Source organism: Cibotium barometz, chromosome 53 (genome assembly GCF_041138505.1).
Source record: "Cibotium barometz isolate CiBa-2024 chromosome 53, ASM4113850v1, whole genome shotgun sequence".
Lineage (NCBI taxonomy): Eukaryota > Viridiplantae > Streptophyta > Polypodiopsida > Cyatheales > Cibotiaceae > Cibotium > Cibotium barometz.
The window spans coordinates 29,610,043-29,623,617 of record NC_141098.1 but is presented as its reverse complement, the minus strand read 5'-3'; positions in this window follow the sequence as shown (position 1 = coordinate 29,623,617).

Sequence of the window (13,575 nt, the reverse complement as noted above, 5' to 3'; positions counted from 1 at the left end):
CTTGCTAATGTATCCAAACTTTAAAATTAAAAAATAAAAATATTTAAGCTAAATGCTTCCTTTGGTTTTAGGGATAATTTCTTGACCTTGGATGTGGCCACCATGTTGTATCAATCAAAGAGGTATTTCACGCTAAACGCATCCCTCGACTACCATTAGTACTGTATCTGAGTTTGAGTGTGATGAGTGTAGGCTCTTTTTAGATTGCTTTGACTTATTTGGATATTTCTTAAACTAGGATAATGTACCAACCCTCCCATGGAGTCTTAGTTTCCTTTAGCTAGATACAGTATAATATTTTATTAGTATTATTGTTGGTGTTTGGGGGGGCTGTTTGGAATTGGGTCCAAGATCCTCTTATTTAGGCCCCCTAGAATTGGGTTGGTCCCTCTAAGTTGGTGGAAACTTTCCAATTAGCTAGCTGAACTCTCTCTAGAGTTGGCTACTTAGTGTGGTTGTGAGGTTGCCACTATTAGCTCACATAGAATGGTGAGCTAGACTCACACATACACAATGCTCAAAGATAAGAACACAAGGGTGTAGATTGTGATAGAGATTGGCAAGCTCAAAGGAGAGAGATGAAGCTTTCTATAATTATAAAGAGAAAGTACACATGAGCAAGCTACCTTGAGGCATTTATTTTAGGTGGAATGAGGACTCAAATTCTACTCCTAAAAAGACATACTATAATTGAGTGTTTATTCATTGCTACAAGTAAATCTACTTTAAGTTACCACTAGGATAACATATCAAGCATCTAAACTTCCCTAATTCTGTTCATCATACACACTCCCACAATTGGAAGTATTACATTGTCAAAGACATATGTGTGACTCAACAATGGAATTCACACTCAGACTATGAGGAATAAAATGCATATTCAAGCAAAATTTATACAATCTAAGAGAAATCTTACTTTTGTGTTTATTTCAAAAGATGGTATCCTCCCTCCACACTAATGTGTTACTAACATGGGAGCCTGAATGGCATATAGAAGAATATAAAAGAGTTTTGGGGGCAAGATAATTGGGTAAATTTGAGTGCATTAGCATTTTCCTCATCCAAATTTGGTTCTATTATGTTCATATAGTAACTAGGTGAGAGACTGTATAGTCCCATCTGCTTGGTCATATTAAGTTGTGTTCATATAGTAACTAGGTGAGAGACTGTATAGTCCCATCTACTTGGTCATATTAAATTGAACTATAGGCCCACCCTAGTTCAACACTCTCATCTTGGCTCATTATTCATGAATTTTCACCATTTCTATACTCTTGATGATAAAGAATTTGAGTACTCTTTTGAGTTCCTTGATGAAAATATAGAGTCTTTGCTACATTGGTATGATAATTGGATGAAATTTATTTAAGTTATTTAATGTTTTGATGGATGAATGAGGGAAAACAAGGCCTTTATGTAGATTATTGGGTGGCTTAGTCGACATGTAACCATGGAGATAGGCTTTTAACCAACTCACATGAAACATTAGTCAACTTGGAGGCTTTCACTAGCTATAGTGAGGGTTAAAAGCTGAAATTTCTTATCCTCCTAGTGTTGGGGATTGAATTACTAAAAATTATTTGTTCTAAACTTTGTTCTCTATATAGTTACATGGTTTTTTTCACTTTCTTCCTCCTTATCTGTAACTGTGACAGTTGGGAAGTGGCCGGTTGAACAGGGATGTGAGACTGCCTAACCCCTCTATCTATATAATAATCTAGCAAAAAGAAAATCACACTAAGGGTACAACGACTCATGGGGCTCATATCATAATATCCTAATGCTTGGCTATCCTGTCAAATCTCCTCTGTTTGGCTAGAGCAATCCTTACGTAAGGAAAAAGTCTAAGGACTTTGTGTATATACTTGCTTATGACTAGTAATAGAGGCCGAACATGTGTACTAATGCTTCTCTCTCTACAAATTTATAGATTAATCTTTGACCTACTTACACCAAGTTAATGCCCTCTCTCATGCATGGTTTGAGTTTACAATTAGTTCTAAAGCTTATCTCATAATTTCTAATTGATTTCACATCCAAAAACTAAACCTTAGTCTTTTATAGCTTACCCATTCAACCTTAGATTAATTAATAATGCACTCTCCCAGGTATAAGTGCCAAGCCTAATGCTTTCACATCTAAGCACATGCTTCATTTTAATTTGCATGGGGATTGTTTTTACTTATTATTTTTCTTGGATTTACTCATTTAATTATTTCACAATATTTTCTAATTGCAGTTCCTCTTTCTAACCCTAATATGTGGTGGAGTGTGCACTTGGAAAGGCCCAATAAATTTATGCACACACCATCTTGGCCCAATTTTCATAAAAATACTCTAAACAATTTATCTGATTTTATTTTCTCTGGCTCTCAAGTTTTTCTCATTTAATGCACACCTTCTCTTTCTAAATTTAGATTCTCTCACTAAAATGTGTATAACAAAAAACAATAACCCATGTTAATTTTTTACATAGGAAGAGGGATCTTACATTCTCCCACACTCGTAGAATTGAGTTGCCCTTATCTGGAAAACTTGGTATAGCTCTTCATCAATTCTTCCTTTTTCTCCCAAGCGGAATCTTTGGTTAGGAAAAATTTCCACTTGACTAGATACTCTTTTAAGATCCTACTTCTAAGAGGTTTCTCTCTCTAAACAATTTATCTGATTTTATTTTCTCTGGCTCTCAAGTTTTTCTCATTTAATGCACACCTTCTCTTTCTAAATTTAGATTCTCTCACTAAAATGTGTATAACAAAAAACAATAACCCATGTTAATTTTTTACATAGGAAGAGGGATCTTACATTCTCCCACACTCGTAGAATTGAGTTGCCCTTATCTGGAAAACTTGGTATAGCTCTTCATCAATTCTTCCTTTTTCTCCCAAGTGGAATCTTTGGTTAGGAAAAATTTCCACTTGACTAGATACTCTTTTAAGATCCTACTTCTAAGAGGTTTCTCTCTTACATCTAAAAACTCTCCTAGTTAAGTTCTGCTTGTCCTTAATCAAGAAAAGAAATTTTCTCATAATCTAAAATATGATTGGGATTTGGGACATACCGCTTCATTAGTAGACTAACATGGAAGGCTTTACAGATTCTCAGATACGGGAAGTAAAAGTTCATAAGCTTGATCTTTGATCCTCCGTGTAATCTCCATAGTATCTGGGTGACAACTTTTGGCACTTTCCTAAGGAGAGACAACTTGTCTTAAGTCCTATGTGAAGAAAAACCATGTCACCTTTCATCTTGTCTAGCATATATTTTGACACTTCCACTTTGATCAGTGGATCCGAACCAATTCAATGGTGTTAGGCAATCTTGTCCATATACTACCTTAAATGAGCTCATCCCAATGCTTTGATGATGAGAATCATTATAGGAAAACTCCATTATGAAAATAGTTCATCCATCTATCCTGGGTTCTCATCCATAAAACACTCGCTGAATATCCTCACTCATCTACTTTATGCTCTCTGTCTCTCCATTGGTTTCAAGTTGATAAGAAGTACGGCTTTAAAGAAATGTGGTCTAGAATTGAGATGTTAATTTGATGATGATGAGAATCATTATAGGTGAACTCCATCAGATGCAAATAGTTCATCCATCTCCTTGGGTTCTCATCCCATAAAATTCTCAAAGATTATCCTCAATCATCTACTTTACCCTCTTTATCTGTCCACCATTAGTTTCAGGATCGAGAGAGGTACGTAAGGCTTCAAAGAATGCGGTCCAAAATTGAGATGTAAATTTGGCATCTTATAATCCTTTTCGATAATCCCTGCAATCTAAATATCTCCTTCAAGAAGATTCTAGCAACATCGAATGTTTTATAAATGTTATGCCTTCTTTACAAGGATCAAATGAGCAACATTTGTTAGCCGATCTGCCACTAACAGAATGGAGTCACACCTTGCATTCACTATGAAGGTAGTCTAATGATAATATCCATAATTAATCTATACAATATAAATATATCCTTCAAGAAGATCCTAGCAACATCTAATACTATATAAGTCTTGCTGTCTTCTTTACAGGGATCAAGTGAGCAACCTTTGTTAGCATATATGCCACTAGCAGAATAGAGTGATACCCTGCATTCACTATGAAGGCAGGCTAGTGATAATATCCATACTTATGCATTCCCATTTCATATGCGGAATGTCCAAGGGGGATGCAACTTTCCTAGCATCTTTACTCTTTCAGCCTTGATCTTTTGGCATAATAATATAAGCATTAACGAACATGCTGCAATACATCCTTCTTAAATCTAGGGCAAAAGAAACTTTTTTTCAGCCATGAAAGTCTACATACTCGGGGTGTCTTGCTATAGGGTTATCTTGAGCCTTATTCAATATTCTTCTCTTTAAATCTCCTCCTTTAGGAACACATAGCTAGTTGTTGAAGTATAAGTAGTCATCATTCTCTAACCTATACCCTTGAATTTTCTTCATTTCTTGGGACATTTTGCTTATTTGCTTAAGCAAGACAATGATAGGGGTGAAGAATTCATCTAATCAAATTTCTCCTTGATTTCAATGGGTAAGGGATTGGAAATCATAGTTATCAATGAGTAAAGAGGTTGACCTAATAAATCCCATAGCTCGACGGTCATGAGATTGTGTTCTCGTGTTGGATAAAGTTGTGCTTGAGCTGTGGTGATTTTATTTGCAATTTCCAATCCAACCAGAATCCTAGGGATCTTTTCAGTAAGATATGTTGGAAGTTCCAGTTCCTCCAAGGTTTCTTTCTCCCATTAATAGTAATTGTACATTGCCTGCAACAGCAGCAGCAGACAGCAGGCAATTGTACATTGCCTGCTGTGCAAGAGTGTTCAAGGTGACTATTTGCTTGGATTCATCTAGTGAATACAACGATTCACTTATCCAAGTTCCACCAAGGACTATATCATACTCAAGGGAATCTAGGGTAACATGGAATGTAAATTCCATATCGCCCATTGATTGTTTGAGTAGTGTATCTAAAGTAACCTGGAACTTCAGTGTTTTGTCCATTGGCTCCTCTTGCAGGACTATTGCTTGTAGGGATGATTTTAGGTTGTCTTAATGACACCCAAGTGTCTATTGTCATGATGTTATGACTAGCTCGAGGTCTAATCAATGCGCGTTTACACTTAACATCATTGCCTTTAGGGAAATCCAAGCATACCATGATAGAGTCTTCCAAAGGAACCATGGGTGTTTCGATTATTGTTTCAACTTCAGATCCTGTTTTCGTTTTATATTCCCATTCCCTTTCATCCTCTGTTTGGGTCTCAGCTTTTTCAAGAGTACCCAATGCGTACACTCGCACACTTGGCCCTCTGACAATTCTTAATGAGGGCTGTCTGGAAACTTGCGAATCCTCATAGTCCTATTTTATGGAGTTCGTTATGTCCTTGTATAACTCAGGTTGAGCCATTAAAGGTGCAAGTGTCAATGTGATACTAGCTTTATTATGAGAGAAGAGCATTTCTCCGAATGAGGTTTTGAGAGATTGTTTTAATCTTGTAAGGCAATTATCGAATTCCTCACATGCTTTCTCAAGCGTATAGTTCGTACAGTCTATTTCAAATGACTCTTGTGGAGAGTATGTCTGCCTCTTAAAAGGGGAAGCAGTACTCTTCTAGGCTTTGTATCTTGGTTTCTCTTTTAGGATTGGCATTATGAGGCTTTGTATCTTGGTTTATCTTTTAGGATTGGCATTATGAGGCTCAATCACAACTAGTGACCCTATAAGACATTCAACCAAGCTAAGCATGCTCTCTTGAGCTTGCTTTTTCCCTTTCGCATATGTCGTGATTATCATTATCCATTTGGGGTGGTTGCGTGGGTTCTAGTTTCTTGATTGGTCTATGTGGCGCACTGAGTGAAGAGTAAGAACTTGTTTCATCCTCACTTAGTGACGTACTAGAACTTGTTTCATTCTCTAGCTTTCTTTTGTTTGTCAGTTTTTCATTATGTTTACCCATGCGATGAGATCGAGTTTTATTTTGGGTTTTTGTAATCTGTATTGCACATATTGGTGTTGAGGCTTGTATGGTGGTCTTTGACGTGGATGCTTTTGCATCATATATAGCTTTTGGCTCTTTCATGTTTATGTCCCTTTTTGGGTTTATGTTGACTACAGGCTCCTTTTCCCTATCTTTTTATTCGACCTTGGTTTCGACAGTTTGTTGTCCTTTGTTTTTCTTGGTTTTAGAAGTATTTGCTCCTTCTTTTGGGTTCTATTTTAATGCATGTTCTTCTACCCATGTTGAGGTATTGTCTTTTGCTTTTCTTTTAACTATTTCTCGTGCCTTGGCTTGTAAGCGTGTAAGCACATTCAAGCGTACCATAGCCAGTTGCCCATTTTGTACACTTAAGATGTTTACAGTTGTATTTTGTGAGACAAGTTGCATTGAAGCAACTCGTCTTGGGTACTCTTGGAACATGTGATCAATGCCACATCGTTCACACATTGGTCGCAAGTTGTTAGTGACTATGGGCATGGAAGTATTCCAAACTATGCAGTCTACGACCTTGTGAGGTCTATAACAATAGAAACGCTGAAGTGTTCGATTAATTGCTTCTTGAGAGTTTCTACCCTTTGGACTGTTTATGTTTGGTGCACAGAAGATGGAGGTTTTGAGTCCATTGTGGATGAAGCGGGACACTTTTTATTATCATGGTCAAAGGTTTTATAATATATGCAGTATAGAAGGACAAGTGCCTTGTATGCACAATGAGGATTGGGATGGTCATAGCGATTGCATTCAACACAAGGCATTTCGCTCCTCACTTTTAGAGGCATTAAAGATGTCTGGGTTTAAAGGTTTTCATCCTCTCTTAGAGATGTTTGCTGTAAGGTTTTAAGTAAGGCTGCATAAAATTCGAGGAAAGTCAATTTCGAGATCAATCTTTCTTTTGCCATTGCTTCACTTGGTTTAGATGAGGAACACCTCGTAGCATGATCGTCTTTCTTTTGCCATTGCTTCACTTGATTTAGATGAGGAATACCTCGTAGCATGATCATCTTCTAGCATGTTGTTATCTAAACGTATTGCTTCTTTATAACGTTGATCGAATGTTTTCGAATTGGTTACAATGATCAAGTTGTGTAAGCTGTTATTCTTTAAGCCCATCATGAAACATCTCTTCAATTGAACATCATTTAATTTTTCCCATGACTCACAACGTGAGTCCAAGAGTTTTATCCTAAGGATAAAATCTCTGATGGATTCATTTAGTTGACATTCAATTGAATAGAGTTCTATTGTTGCACTCCACCGATCACCTTGTCTGGAAAAGCCATGTAAAAAGGCTGATTTCAAGGTTTTGAAGTTGGTCTTGATCGTCGGAATCAATGCGATGAACCATCCGACTAGCCTTTCCCTCTAAGCATAAGTTCAACGCATGTACCTTAGTGAGGCAGTTGGGATTTCCAAAGGCTTCACATCTCTGTTCAAACATTTGAATGAATTGAACAGGGTCTGTTGTTCCGTCATATTTGCCCATAATTTTGGAAATTTGTACGGCCATATTTTTGTATGAATCACTGAGGCCGTATGTGAGTGCTCTTGTTGGGAGAGACTCAATGAGTGCTCTTGTTGGGAGAGACTCAATGAGTCCTTGGGCCACCCCCCTTCCTAGACTAGTCAGTATGTCCAAGGTGTGGGCATCCAGGAAAGGGTTGGTATTTATAGGACTTGCGAGAATGTTAGGCAAGGGACCAAAGCCTAGTGGGATCAAAGTCATAGGGGGTGTAAAACCCGATGACATGCTTGTTTATAGGCATGGCCAATGGGGTGTAAACCCAATGTTAGGCAAGGGACCAAAGCTTGGTGGGATCGAAGTCATAGGGGGTGTAAAACCCGATGACATGCTTGTTTATATTTTTGTATGAATCGCTGAGGCCGTATGTGAGTGCTCTTGTTGGGAGAGACTCAATGAGTCCTTGGGCCACCCCCCTTCCTAGACTAGTCAGTATGTCCAAGGTGTGGGCATCCAGGAAAGGGTTGGTATTTATAGGACTTGCGAGAATGTTAGGCAAGGGACCAAAGCCTGGTGGGATCGAAGTCATAGGGGGTGTAAAACCCGATGACATGCTTGTTTATAGGCATGGCCAATGGCATGGGGACATGAATTTACTGCATAGATCTCAATGGCTTGAAGATGTCAACCATTGGGTTCAGTCCTTCTGTGATCCCTGGCAATCCCTCTATCATGGCCATGTCAGAGTGCCTAAATGCTTCTTAATGAGCAATCTCAGTTTTGGTTTTTTTTGCTTTTTATACTTTCCCACAGCCCGTTACAGCCTCAAGAGGCTTGGCATACTCTTCGTTAGATCAAATGGGTGCCCGTTTGCCCTAATTAGCTTAGGCGCTATACGCATGTGAATGACCTTTGAGATATTTTTTCCAAAAATGCGTATGCTAGGAACTTCCCAGATGGAAGAGGTCCTAAAACCTATTTTCCATCACTGTCTCAAGACGAAAAAAAATTTGAGAATTTTTTACCTATTTCACAGCACGTTTTTGAGAGTGTTCCAAAAGGAATTTTGAAAAACTATGTATGAGGGAGTTGTAGTATTTTTGGAGTATTACAACTTTGTTTTCTTGAGTCGTCCATGATTTTATCGTTTAGACCCTCAAAAAGTAGCCTGAATATGGCTCGTCATCGTTTTCGCGCTATTTTTTGTAATTTTTCATGGTTTTGGGCTGTTTTTTGCCTCGATTTTTAGGTCGAATTTTGAGGCTATTGGTTGGAGGCCAAAATCGTCGATTTTGACTTTGGACGGCCAAGTCCAAAGTCGAAGAGTTTGATGTTAGCTTTCCGATGAGCCCTAGAGCGCCTTCATCAGATATATAGTTCCTATAGGAGATACGAGCCTCCAAACAGGGGTGTTTTCAGAGTTTTTTTTTTACGTCAATCTGAAGTTTTTTTGTTTTTTCACGTCTGACTTTTCATGGCCTGAACTTTCACGGCTCACGGCCTGAACTTTCACGGCTCATAGCTTGGTCTTCCACACGGTTCACGGCCTGGTCTTTTCTCACTCACGGCTCATGGCCTAAACTTTCACGGCTCACGGCCTGGTGCTCACGGCCTGCTGATCTTTCACGGTTCACGGCCTGGTCGGCCGGAACTTTCACAAAATTTTATATATATATATATGTGTGCATGTATTATTTTTATTTTTTTGGAGTCTAGTGGGAAATATAAATTTTTCTTTTCGGGGGGGAATAGTTTTTGAATTTAAAATGAAAGGGGTATGGGCATTTTCCCAAAAAGGTAAGTGAGAATCAAAAAAGTCAACCTTTTAATGACACCCCTTACACCCCTCATAAATGACTCCCAAAATGGATAATTTTGACAACTCATGAGCACCTACTCATTGAATGCTCATTAGCCTTAATAAGTTATGTAAAAAAGTGATTAATTATTAATCTAAGATTAATTATTTCACTAATTTTTTTCTCTTTTACACTAATCAAGGACTCTAATTAACCACACTAATCCCTAATTAATTCACACAATTGAGTACATCATTGGATAGAGCAAGGGAATGCTAATCTTTGTGCATCAATAATTATGTAAATTAATCTAAAATAGGAGATTAATTGGACTCTTAATTATGGTTTCCTCTTTTAAGGCAAAAGTAAGTCAAAGAGAGTCAAATTTCTCCAATTGGAGAAATTTGATGTGATTAGATGGTTTCCTCTTTTAAGGCAAAATTAAGTCAAAGAGAGTCAAATTTCTCCAATTGATGAAAATTTTGATGTGATTAGATGTTTTGATGCATCTAGATGCTCTCAAAACATTTAAAAACTCCAATTTCGACTAGTCATATGATCAATTTAGACCCCAATTAACACATTTTCTAATTTTTTGGCCTCTTGAACAAGATTAATCACCCTTAATGACAAAAACTAGTCCATTAAGAGAAATTAGTCAAATTCAAGGATTTTTTTATGGTTTCAAATTTTTTTTTGAAAGATTAAGCTACTCCTAATGCTTGATAATGCTCTAATCCAAAAACACATAATTAAACTAGAATTAATGATCTTAGATCTATGTTTAAACTAAGAAATGCATTCTCTTGCATTGTTTGATGTAATGGATGCAAACAAAGCCTAATACAAAATTGTGCAAGCCCTAAGAACATGAAAAACCACAAAAAGAACAACAAAAACACTAATTAATCTAAAAATTGAGCAAAAAGCATTCTTTTCAAAAACAAAAACGAGAGCTATTCTACACCAAATCTTACACAAATCACCATTAAATCCACATCTTTTTCATGGGAAACCATTAATCAAGATAATGGGCAATGGATTATGCGTAGATTAGAGGCACAATGATGGAAAAAGCCAAGGGATGGCTCCCCGGTAGCGGCACCAAAAATGTTATGGCTCACCCTAACCCTCCTTGAAACACATCCAAAAAGAGATTACCTGGTGAACCAGGATCTTTCCAATGGCCAAGCTTATAACCCTTGAGGTATCTAAGCTCTACAACTCCTTGAGAAGAAATTCCACTGCGAGCGTTGTTACACCGCCGCGTTGCACTACGGGTCCTCGTCCCTCCTCTCACCTCACTTCACTCACACACTCACTAGCATACATTAGGAAGAGAGATTAACAAGAGGATTAGCAAGAACAAGACTCAATTGCACAATGGGAGAGTATGCTATATTATGAGAGAAATTCACTTATATACATGGCCATAAGTGTTCACACTCGCTTAAACTGTGGGCCGACCGAGCACTATAGCACTATAGGCCGAGCACACTCGCTTAAACTGTAAACTGTGGGCCGGCCGAGCACTATAGGCTCATGAGAGGCCTAATGCTATTACAATTACTACTCTCATAATATAATTATGAAGTACATCACTTAGAACTTCATCCTAACTTGTTACCACACACTCTTGAAGCGGAAATTGCCATAAATACTCCGTCACACCATTACGGGTGCCCGTCCAAGTTGTATCTTTGGACACGATTGCTTCATATCTTGAATGTATGACCCTTTGGTGTATCTACCGTGACTTGTTGATGTAAGATAATGGCGGTAGCTCTTGTTAATCCTAGAATTGGATTAACAGTGTGTGTGTGCATGTGTATGTGTGTGTGTGTGTGTGTGTGTGTGTGTGTATGTGTGTGTGTGTGTGTGTGTGTGTGTATCATTTCGCAGATTAGTTAGGAATTGTATTAAAATAAAGTCTTTCAAAAGATCTAGATTTTTAGTCAAGAAGCATAACTGCAAAGTCCAAAGCTAAATCATTTTGCAAATTGGTCAATTTAACAAAAGATATCATATGTGGTTTTGGTGAGTCAATGTACCCATACTTGGTACATATTGTCACATTCATGTAAAAATTTTCTCAAACTAAAGTCTAGCTAGTGATAAAGGGACAACATAGTTAAACTATATTATGTAAAGCTTGCTCAAGAGAAAAGTGCACATCTTTTATTGAAGAAGATCAATTATATATTAGACTATGTTGAACACATTACATAAATGTAAAGGCTTGAGAAAGATCTCTCTTAACATGTGTGTGTGTGTGTGTGTGTGTGTGTGTGTGTGTAAATATATATTTGTGTATAATATATATATATATATAATTAATTAATTAATATTTTGAGAAAAAATTTAATTATATTAAAACGGTCAATTAAAAAATGGCCACATTATCTAAAGGTGATAATCACCATTCATTTGGTGTGTACTTTGTACCGTTATAACATTCTTTTTATTTTTGTGTACTTCTTTTTACTCCTTTTTACAATGAGCTACACAATCTCCTTCCCATTTCTTCTAAGAAGAATCTATGTTTCACCAATGGTCGAGTTCTCGTGAGTGCAAAGTTCTTACAAGAATAAGTAGCCCCCATGTTATTCTCTGGATTGCAAGCAATAGTAAATATTGGGTCCCATGAGTTACGTGTGCCTTTAGAGCCTACCTCTAATCATCATAGGGAGGAGTTCTATATACTTAAAAACTCTCTTTTCAGCCAATTACTTCGTAATAGTTGATGCTTCATTAATCTCAAGCTCACAACTAATAGCCATCTTAGAAAGCCTGCCGAGAGGACTTCCAACAATGGAATCAAACGTGATATATTTATACAGCCCCTTACAAGATAACAACAAAATCGGTGCATCAATCTCATTCATAGTTACAAGAGGAGAGGGTAAGAGCATCTTGGAATACCTTTGGAGCATGAAGAAGGGAAACACATTAACAAAGATTTTGTTAAATGTCAAAGAGGTTATCAAGGTCCTAGAGATTCCTAGGCAATATAATGGTGATATTGCATTTGAGTTCCACCAACCACAGGATCACGTGTAGGAATAGACTCCATGGAGCATAAGTATGATCCCCACTGGTGGTCAAAGCCGCAAACCTCCCACATTGCCTTGCCTAGAGTGTGTTGAAGAAGCCATTGCCTAGGTAGTTTGAAGTGTGTGAATGAGCTTTGCCTACAACTAAAGAACCATAGGGTCTCAAACACATCTTATTTTAGTGGGAGCATGCTAAAGGCATCGACTGTGAGATCCCTGTTCCCACCGAGCAATAGATTCGGGGTACTAGCAGCGGAAGTAGCACTTCTCGCACGGGACAAGGGTCCCACATTCGGGGCCTCGTCCACCATGGATATCCGGACAAGAGACTAATCTGTCGATTTTTCCAAAAACCGGACTCGGAAAAAACTTCTCTTACCCGGAAAGCACGAGCGATTCCACCAGGATAACTTTTTTCTCTAACGTAGTCTCAAGACCATTACTGATCAAGCTGATCCGATTGTACCTATAAAGATACTCTGTCAGATCAAGGAAGAAACTTGCACTTGGATCATTGGGATCAACGCTTTTTTCCCCATCAAAGAGGCACAGCCGTTGATTCCTATCCATAGAACAATTACTATCCGAGATTTACTTTATCTATCATAATAATAGAAATTGAGTCTTGATTTACGGATCCATCAGTCCAGCCTAACCCCATCCAGTCCCATGGGTTAGCCAACCGCCCAACCACTGTAGTGATGGGATCCAATTAGGAATTTGGTTAGGTTTTGTCTTGGGTACCAAGGAAAAGAGTTCCCAGGCCCCCTAGCCGGATATTCATGCAAAAATAAAACTAGTCACACCACTTACACACCCAATATGAAATTACCTTTTTCACAGATTCAATCAGTTTTAAAACAATCCTTTAATGAAACCATAGTATCACTGATCACAATCTTCCAAATTATCCGGTTGATTCTTAATTTCCCATCATTCCTTCATCAGAGTATCTATGGCATCATTGGTAACTAGAACGCTCACCACCTGTCCACTCAGGGGCCTTTTCAATAGTTCCTAGCCCATAATACTCGGCAATATAATCACTTATAAAAATCCAGATGGACTCTCGTTGAAGATCAGCAAGATCAACCAACAGATCCATATAAAGAGCCATGGACTCATCCATTGAAGACCAGCAAGGTCAATCAACCAGATCCATGCCCGGTTTCACAAAACAACTCTTACTCCTTGTTCCAATATCTTCCTCGACGCACGCATGGGTATCCTAGGCGACCCAGAGCCCGAGCA